We start from the raw sequence: 9962 nt of genomic DNA, 5'->3' as shown, positions 1-9962 counted from the left end.
TAGGTATATAGTTGAAGTGTGTCTTACCTATTATAGTGTCTAAATGTACAGATCTGAACAGAGACTTCATTTATTGTGCCTGTTACCATTTTTTGTAATTGTGTAATTACCTGCAGTAATATTCTCCTGGCATACATTTCCTATTGCAATTCTTTCCTATTGCGCGTCATAAAATCCAGGTCATTTCAGGCAGAATGACTGTGTTTATATAATCGCTTCAGGCCCCTTGAGGTGAATGAATGCTGCCTGTAGCCGCCATTCTGACTGAATAAGGTGAACGAGGCCCCTGCTCCACCTGTCTGATGAATGGCTTGGGCGCAATTCCCTCGCTTTGCTTTTTTATGTCGTCGCCTGTCTTTGATATCATCAGATAATTGCTCCTTTTAGAACCCGAAAAGGGCCACTCAGTGCTCGCGGAATGGGAGAGTATCCATGGTGACAATCTTTGTTATTCCACTCTGAAAACAACTGTTTATTGTGCCCTGGAAGAGGGAAACGCTTTTGAGAAGGGATACTGCACATGTGGGGTTGAGGAGAGAGGGAGCCCAAGAAGGAGAGAGAGCGAGGGGAGAGAAGAATTAGAAATAATACATTTTGTGCGTGCGTTTTGTGTGATTTCCTTTTTTTTTTTTTTGAAAGAGGTAAAGAGTGACAGGCGATAAATGGATTGTAGCAGTTTGATCGAAAAAAAAAGGGAGAGTTAGGAGGGAGCTTAAACAGGATGAAATGAAAAACAAATCCATGAGATTTTCCTCCCTGTGTTCAAAGGGGATTTGTATGCGATCATAACAAGAAGAGAGGCGATATTGATACCGTCACTGCGGGATAGATGAACGGATCAAACACTGACACCAGTACATGACAGATACAGATTGCTGTCGCACACGCCTCTTCAATAAACATGCATTGTTCCATAGAGGATCCATCACTATTCTCCTATGCTGCTCCCGGTGAACTCTTGCTTTATCTGCCATTTTTCCACAGCTATTATTATTATTGTTATTATTATTATTATTATTATTGTTGTTATTGTTGTGGGGCCATACAGTTGGTGTAGTGGTTAGGACTCTTGCCTTTGCAGCAAGAAGACCTGGGTTTGCGAGTGCCTTCCTGCATGGAGTTTGCATGTTCTCCCTGTGTGTGCGTGGGTTTTCTTCGGGTTCTCCGGTTTCCTCCCACAGTCCAAAAACAAGCATATTTGGGGATTAGGTAAATTGGACACTCTAAATTGACAATAGGTGTGAATGTTATATGTGTCCCTGTGATGGACTGGTGTAATGCCCCCCCCCCCCCCCCCGCGCGACCCTAATAATAATTGGATGGATGTGGCTGGATTATTATTGTTAAATGCACACGTCCATAATGCAAATGATTTCAGCTCAGTGTGGGCTGTCACTCTGCTGCATGCGCGGACCCCATCATTGCCCTTCATCAATCTTTCCCTGTATTTGACTTGATGACTGAGCTAAACTTGACTTAGCATCGCGTCGTTTTGAATTAAAATCCTCTTCACACTCCAGTGTAACGATGAAATTGGCCTTTTTGCAGTTAGTACCACTGGATATTGCCAAATGCAATTATGGTAGATAATGCATGGCTTTTAGCTTCTTTCTGACTCTGGCCGCCTCATCTTTTATATCGTGTCTCCACATGATGATGAGGGTCAGGCATGTTAATGCACCTGACTGATTTAGGAATGACACAGCTCCCAGTGAAAACAGCTGAGCCATGGGCTTTGCAGGGACGACGGGAGCACTTTATTAGTCACGTATCGTGAGATACTCTATCACACCTAACTGGACCCTCTGATATTACACCCGTGTTGCAAAACATACGCTTATTTGAATGACCGAGTGAACATTATTGATCAAGGGAGAAAGTCGACTGCACACGCAGTCACGGCAAGATCAGATTCAAGCAAGAGTTAGATGGTTATGTGCTGTATTTGTGAGAGAAAGAAGAGGAACTTGCCACTATGAGGAGGCAAATAGATTGCATATTTTCTGACAACAAATTGGAAGCCATCGTGTGAAATTGCTTGCTGCCCACAATCGTGTGCAAAAGATCTGCCCACATCATGTTTCTTGTTACGCATGCTGAACCACCACCACCACAATCACTTATTTCAGTGGATCCTCAAAGATATCTCCAGGGACTGCAGCAGCAATCACTTCCCTGTGTTGCATCTTAATAGGAGAGGATGGGAGAGGAGAGGAGAGGAGAGGAGAGGAGAGATGATGATAACTACAAATATGAAAAAGGAGATTAGCAGTGACCATAAAGTGCCTCATTTCACACCATTCCATTTTAATTTAGGATCTTTGTACCCCAGCTCACTTAGCCTTTACCTTTTCCTCTTTCTATCTCTGTAAGTGAAGTCTGTCCTTCAGGCCTTGTGACCCATTTTTGTGTCCCCAACCAAGCATCTGGGAATGACTGCAATCCACCATTGTCCTTCCATGTTAGTGTACCTTCAAATTTGTTTGTCTAATCTGCAAAAAAATATGTGCATAAGACAGAGTATCCTCCTCTCCTTCATGTGTTCTCCCTTGTTTATTTTGGGAGTTCATCTCCCTGGAGTTTCTCGCTCTGTTTCAGCCAGTTTCTTTGTCTTTTTGCACTTTCTACCGCGTTATCCTCCACATGAAGGTCGCGGGGGAGCTGGAGCTAATCCCAGCTGACATAGTAGCAATTTTTGGGTCCCCCCCTCCAAAAAAGTTTTGGTTTTGCCTTAAAGTTAATTTATCATTCAACAGTAGGGTTTAAGAAGTTATTTGAAGCATTGTGCGATTTTGGATTCACACAGTGGCTCTCTGTAGGTGTAGAAGAGACACCTATAGACAAGAGGAAAATAGAGATGATTATGGTATGTGGTTGACAACGAGAGAAAGTGAGTGGGGGAAAGATTTTGATGGGAGGGTAAGTGATAATGAGAAGAATGGAAACCACAATTAAGCACCCAGTGTTTCCAAGAATATACACATATACACAGGATCCCATAATAATAATAATAATAATGATCCCAGTCTTGATTACACTCAATTTTATTAATTCTCCGTGTTGTTGGAAAGACAGAAAGTTTGTTGGAGCTTAGGCGAACATAATCTGATAAACCAATTTATTATTCCACTGTCTCATGTCTGAATCCATTTTCTACGCAACCTATTACTTTCTCATTCCCGCTGACGTGTTGTAAATCTTCTCAAACATATCATCAATTCAGCTTTGTGCCGACATGAGAGATTGTTAATACTTTTGAAGCAAAACAATATGTAGAAGCAGATGATTGAAGCTTTACTTCAAAGGGAATCGATCAAAGGCGATGTGTGGCATGATATTCCTGATAGGTTATTGGTCAGGAGGCCTGTCTACAATCATTCATATTCTGTCAAACAGCATATTTAATCTACACACATTTTTCTGTAGTGTCCCTGAGCAGGGACCTGGGGATGAGCCCTTCTCTTTTTTTTGTTCTTTCTTTGTGTCAGAGAAAAGTATATGACCTCAAGCCACTTTTCAGTTTTTACTGATGCTGTGTGTCTTGCAATGCGTGGAATATATTCACTCGTCTGATTCTGGCCTCTGTGGATATGATCAAAGTTGTCATATACAATGTTACATATACTGTAGAACCCCGACAAAGCTTCTATGTCGTTCTGTTTTTCTTTACCTGGGGCTTTGTGTTAGATCTCTGGTTTCCTGTTTTATTTTGTACTTCTTCCTAGTGTGTGTACGTTGTTCAGTTTGACTTCCTGTCCCGTCTTCCCTGTTGATTGCCAGCTCCGCCCTTATGGGATTCACCTGTGTCCTATTTGTCTCACCTGTGTCTGATTATCCCAGGCTCTCTTGTGTATTCATGCTGCCTTCACGTGCTATCGGAAAGATGATACTTCCCATTTGTGAAATTGGAACTATGAGATTGGTCAGAGAATTTTTGAATAGTTAATTAAGTTGCTTGAGCATTAACATTAACATTTCAACATTTCACATTTACCATAATTCTGATAACACATGAAGGCAGCATTAGTCTCTTGGTTTGTTTGTTTAGTTTGTTTCATTGCTACATTTCAGTCCCAACTTTTTTTAGCTTGTGTTTTACTTTTTTACCCTTTTGTTAGTTTATCTTATTCAAGACTCTTTTTGTTCATTTTGTTGAAACTGCTTTTTTGGTCCCCCATTGTTTCACACTTCATGACACTGGCAGCTTATGTTTATCCCTGGAAGTTTAAAATCAACCTTCTTATCCCCAGTGCCACTGTCACCCAGAGTTCATATTTCATATGCATCATTTAAATATTTCCATGCATAAAACGGAGTCATTGTTAATCTCCACTGTTAATTTGTTTTAAACCCTTAGTGCTCACGTGGCTCATTTTATATCGCTTTAAAAACAGGAGTAGAAATGATTGTGCAGAAGTCACAAAATAGACCATTTTTCTTTTATTTTTATTCATAAAAATTAGCTAAGCAAATTAAACATTTCGCTTCTTTTCAATTCTGATTTAAAAGCTTTAAAGTAGAATTTTTTGCTCAAAATTTCAGGTGTTTATATTATTGGTGAAAATGGAAAATCATCAGCACATTCCTATAGCCTCTGTATACACGTTTTATCATAGTAATGGGAAAAACAGCCTAAATGCTCTGCGTTCTAAGGGTTAAGCTTGCGATCATGTTAATATAAGGCAGTTTCCCAGTTAAAAACTATACAATTTGATGATTTATAGAAGGAAAACGAACAGAGAAGATTAATGGATGTTGTGAAGGAGATGGAGGCAGACGATCTGTTGTGGCGACCCCTAAAGGGAGAAGCAGCATCACCAGTGTACAGTGCTGTTGCAGATTTGAAATAAATGACATCGTAAACTGTCAACTCGAATAACATTTCCTCTTTAATATTACATTTTGTTTCAGATGCAAACATCTAAAGAATCAAAAGAACAACTGAAGAAAAGATAAATAAAGAAACATAATTAGAATATATTGTAGTATAAATATCCCCCAGTGTGTGCTGAACTGAACAGCAGCAGGATGCTGGGTAGTATCATGGGTAAGATAATACTATTATTTTTGATACTGCATATCGATGCGGGGCTTTAACAGTGCTCTTATTGGTTCTTTTTAGGAGAAAGTATTAAACAAAATAAATAAAGAGTGCACTTTTTTCATTTCTCATTATTAACATTGAGGAGAAGTCAAACAGTGCTATTTTAAGGCAGTTATTTTGAAGTTTGCTGTTTTACCCTTAGAACTGGCTGATATTATTACATTAATATTTTAAAATTGACAGTATACTGTATACAGAGGCTATAAAACATTGTGTCGTATATCCTTTTTTTCAGCACAAGCTAGGCTGATGAAACATTTGTTTTAATTTTCACCAACTATATAAACACACCTGAGCAAAAAATACTCAGAATGTTTTGTTCGGACTGAATTTGTGAAATTTGGAAATGTACGTCACAGTTTAAAGTTCAGATGGATCATTTTTAGGAACAAAAAGAAAAGAAAAACGGTCTATTTTATGTCTTCAGCACAATTATTGCTAATCTTTATCACTGCTAAAATGCAATATAAAATGATTCATAACTTTGACTCAACAAAGACGAAAAATAATCACATTTGTTAAAGCCTGATTATGTGACCTATAAGCACACACCCCCAGGATGTTCATATAAGGAGTTATGTATTATTCCCACAATGATTTATTGAGGGTGCACCTGCGTCACAGGGTTAATAATAATAAAAAACTTTTTTGTAACTTTTTAATTTTTTATTTTTGTGAGCTCTCATGTCCCTATGTTTTGTTTACCTGAATGTAATTTTCATTTTTATCCCTCGTAACATCAGCCTGTCAAGGGACTACAGACGGAAATTAGCCTCAGGCTGCAACGTGGCATATTTATTGTCACTGTCCTTAAATAAATAAATACAAAAAATACAGAACTTTTTAATCAGCTGTGGCAGCCAGCGCTGCCTCCTGCACCAACAGCCGGCTGGGACCGAGACACGCACACAGATCTCTCCCCCTGTGAACAGCGAAAATCCATCACAGACAAACATTTTTTTCCAAAAATACAGTTAGCGGAACCATTGAACGTCAGTGCTTGTCGATATTACGGGACTTCATATTGTAGCCCTGGGGCCCATAGTTCCTACTTCCCGGGTTTCGTTACCCACCCCCAGTTGTGACCATTTTCTATATTCTTCTTTTTCTTCTTCACTACATATTTTTGTAGTTTTCCCTCCGGGGCCATTTGCATTGATGCTGTGCATCTCCACATGACATGTGTTGTTCACATTATGTGGTGCAACAATATGGATGTGTGTACTACATCACTGTGGTGTGTGGTGAGAAGTGAGTTTAGGCACCAGTTTCATTCAAATGGAACCAGAGAAGCTCTCACAGCCGCCGTGCGCACAATGCAAGAGTCTCTTAGCTGTGTATTTACTCACCTGCTGCCTGTTCTTTTGAACACAAACACCCTGCAGTTGTAACAAAAAAAAAAAGAAGAAGAAGTAGCATTAGCATATACCAGCTGTCAGAGAAGCTGACAATATGGCATGCTAATCATGAGTGGAATTCTAATGTGAACACTATATTTATTTGCGCGCACATGCACCACATGAGCGCAGAAATGCTGTGTCTGCAAAACAAACCCCTGTGAGTCTTCTCTGAGGGAGAGGATGTTAGGGAGACTATTTTGGGGCAGTTAACATGTACAGCAATCACCATAATGGCTACAGAATTTGCACTGAGTCTGCAAACTTCCATGGTATATTTCTCCGGAGTCTACATAATTAATATTGAAACTGCGGCACACGTGCATTATTGATGTACTGTATATGTACGAGATCCATCACCTTTTTTTTATGTAACGTGTCTCTTTTGGGTGTTTTTCTTCGCTTTCCGTCCATATGTGTGTACATTTCTCTTTTCTGTTTCATAAGCTGTTTTGTCTCTAAAAGGTATAAGTGTAATATACTCACTTTATGGTCGTATGGTTGGGGTTGAATTATAAACAAAATATTGCATACCAAATTCAAACCAGTCCACAGCTAAATAAGTCAATGTTCATTAAAATAGATATTTTTCATAGTAATTCATTAGCCCAGTGAGCATGATTCTGACATTTTTTTTTACAATCATTTTATTGTTTTTGTTCTCTGTTAAAATGACAGTCTGCTGAATCTTTGATGCTGCTGTTTTGTGTTATAACCTGTTATAAGCTTTCCACACACTATTGCATGTTATGTAAGCATATGAGTGGAAAGGCTGTTCCTGTGTTTGTTTTCATTCCCTTAAAAGACAAAGACAGATTTCTCCCTGCAGTAGCTCACTGTGCTGCACCAGTGATGAATATTGTAAGGGACTATGTCATAAACCTGCTGCACTTTTCTTAAAAAAAACATTCTTAATATACATTATTATAATCACTATGAATAACATTTCATTTATTATCATTTAAATAACATGGTCTTATTTTGTTATATTTAGTATTACTGTGGGAGTCTAAATTCTGGAATATAGCATATTGTGTTTTGGGCATTAAATAATCTTAATCCTTTCACACCTAACCCTCAAAATGTTCGTCTGGGCTTTTTTTTTTTTTTTTTTTATTTCTAACCATTAAAGGACCAGAGAATGTCCTTTTAAAAAACAGTGAAAGTGGAATTACCATAATAACCACCATCGTGCAACTTCTCAGCTTTCAGAAACCGTTGGAATTTTTCTAATAGCACAAATCGATGTGTAACTACGGTAATGCAGAGTGTGCTTGTTCAAACGTGTCATCAGCAATACGCTCAGTGTTAATGGGTTAAACTAAACAGAAAGAGTAAGTACTTACTAAATAATTTAACAATGCAAAAATGATTAGATTATGTCAAAATTATGTGAAGCCTTAATGAATAATTCTTCACCGAGTACCGACACCCCTGCCCACAACCTCTCCCTACCTCCCTCTGTTTATATTTATTTCTATTTCTCTCAGCAGCAGTTGAAGGGTCTCTCAACATTCAAGATGAGAGGTCATCCGACAGACTCCACAGTGCGGAAAAATTGAACAAGAGCAAAAGGGCATGGATCTCTGCCAGCCAGACAGCAAGTGGGGGCTGCTCTTCTCTGACCTGTTTTTTTTTTTCCGCTTGATGTTAAGTGGAAAGTCTATGAGACTAGATGGTGGAAGGAGGACGAGAAGGATCGATGGAGGGGAATGGTGAAGTAGGAGCGAATAAGTGAAAATTGAAGAGCATGGGAGTTGCAAAAGGACACTGGGGAGGCAAATTCAAATTTGAGAAAATAAGTGGAGAGGCTCGCAAGGGTGTCAGGAGCTGTGAGGATGCTATGCACACGCCGGCGCACGTCTCTAACATTCTGAAATGCAGTTTTTTTTATTATCATTATTGGGAATAAACAAAGAATACGCTTTGCTTTTAAATTGTTTTAAATGACACCGACCAAGTCAAGTGGAATTGACAGCTTAGAGGAGGAATTTGTTACTGAAAAGCAGATATTGATCAGAATGTCTACAATATGCCTCCCTGTGGAGGTTTGCTGGGATTTCTTCAGGTAAGAGACCTCGGGGAAGAGCCAGAACATGCTGAAGGGATTTCATCTCCTACCTTGGGAACACCTGCAGCTTCACATGCCAGATTTAATCACATCAGTGTCTTTATAAATATCACAGACTCTTGCTATGAATGTCTTCTGTTCAGTTCTCCCATACAGTCCTGAATATGATGTAGACACGTCAGTGTGCAAGTACACAGATCTATTCCTGTTTGCGACTCTTCTGCTCGACTTCCCTCGGAGCTCCCTGCTCTCACTCTTATGTGCTATTTCTCTCTTTAAATTGCATGGTCAAAGGATCACACGATAAACCCCTTGGCTGCTGTTAGCACTGAACGTATCTAATTGGCCTCCTTTAGAGGCTCAGTTTGCAAGTGATGAAGTGTCAGCGAGCTCTTATCCTGTAGATACCTGCAGCTGCAGCTGTGCTGTGACAGAGACTAATGGACAGACTTTACCATGGGGGAATGCTGTTGCTGTCCATTAACATTAGTCGGCAGCGCACAACTTTGGACTGTGCACATCCGCACACGGCACAAGCGGACACGTACTCGTGCACAACTGGGAAATGATGGTTCCATATAGGCCTATAAACAGCCCGAAGGTGTCTGCTCATGCCAGACACGTTCACATGACCAAGATACGTTCACGCACATGCAAAGAATATACAGTACAGACTGCTGCTGTAGATATTACAGTACGTATTTCATGCTTGAAAGCATTTTGACTGCACACATCAGCAGCCTCCGAGTCCATCAGCTTAGCCATGAGCCTGGAATCTGAAAATCCTTATGCACACGTGCTTCCTACTGACGATTTCACTCTTTGGTAACACTTTCTGAGCAGAGTAGTGCACAAGTCCGAATTGTTGTCCAAAATTAATCATTTTAACATTTTTCCACATTTAGCAACACACACTTGGTCTTCTTTTCCCCCCCCGCTTTAATTTATGGGCCAATCCATCGCTGTGCATCATGTGACTGGAGCAATATTAGCCGAGACTAACAGTGGTAGTGTAAAATGTAGTTTTAATCAGACATTAATCAGCCAGCCATCTTAATCCCACACCCTGCTCCAGTGAGGAATTGCATTTGTATTAGGGCTGTCAAACAATTTGCAATTTATAGCAGAAGTTCTATCAATAAAATTCTATTATTTTGCAATTCACAACAGTTTTCACGTCCATATCGTAAATTATATTGTACTATGTTGTTATGTAAAACAACTCTTCCAAATATATCTTGCTTGGGAATCAAAAGAATGCCAAAACAATTACTTATTTTATTTATTTTTTTTTTTTTTTTTAAAAAGACACAAAATGATTAATACATTAATGCAGACAGCCCTAGTTTTTAGATATAATAACACTCCAAGCAACTTGAAAAGTGGGCCT

This window comes from Solea solea, chromosome 8, assembly GCF_958295425.1.
Source record: "Solea solea chromosome 8, fSolSol10.1, whole genome shotgun sequence".
NCBI lineage: Eukaryota > Metazoa > Chordata > Actinopteri > Pleuronectiformes > Soleidae > Solea > Solea solea.
This window is presented reverse-complemented; position numbering follows the sequence as displayed.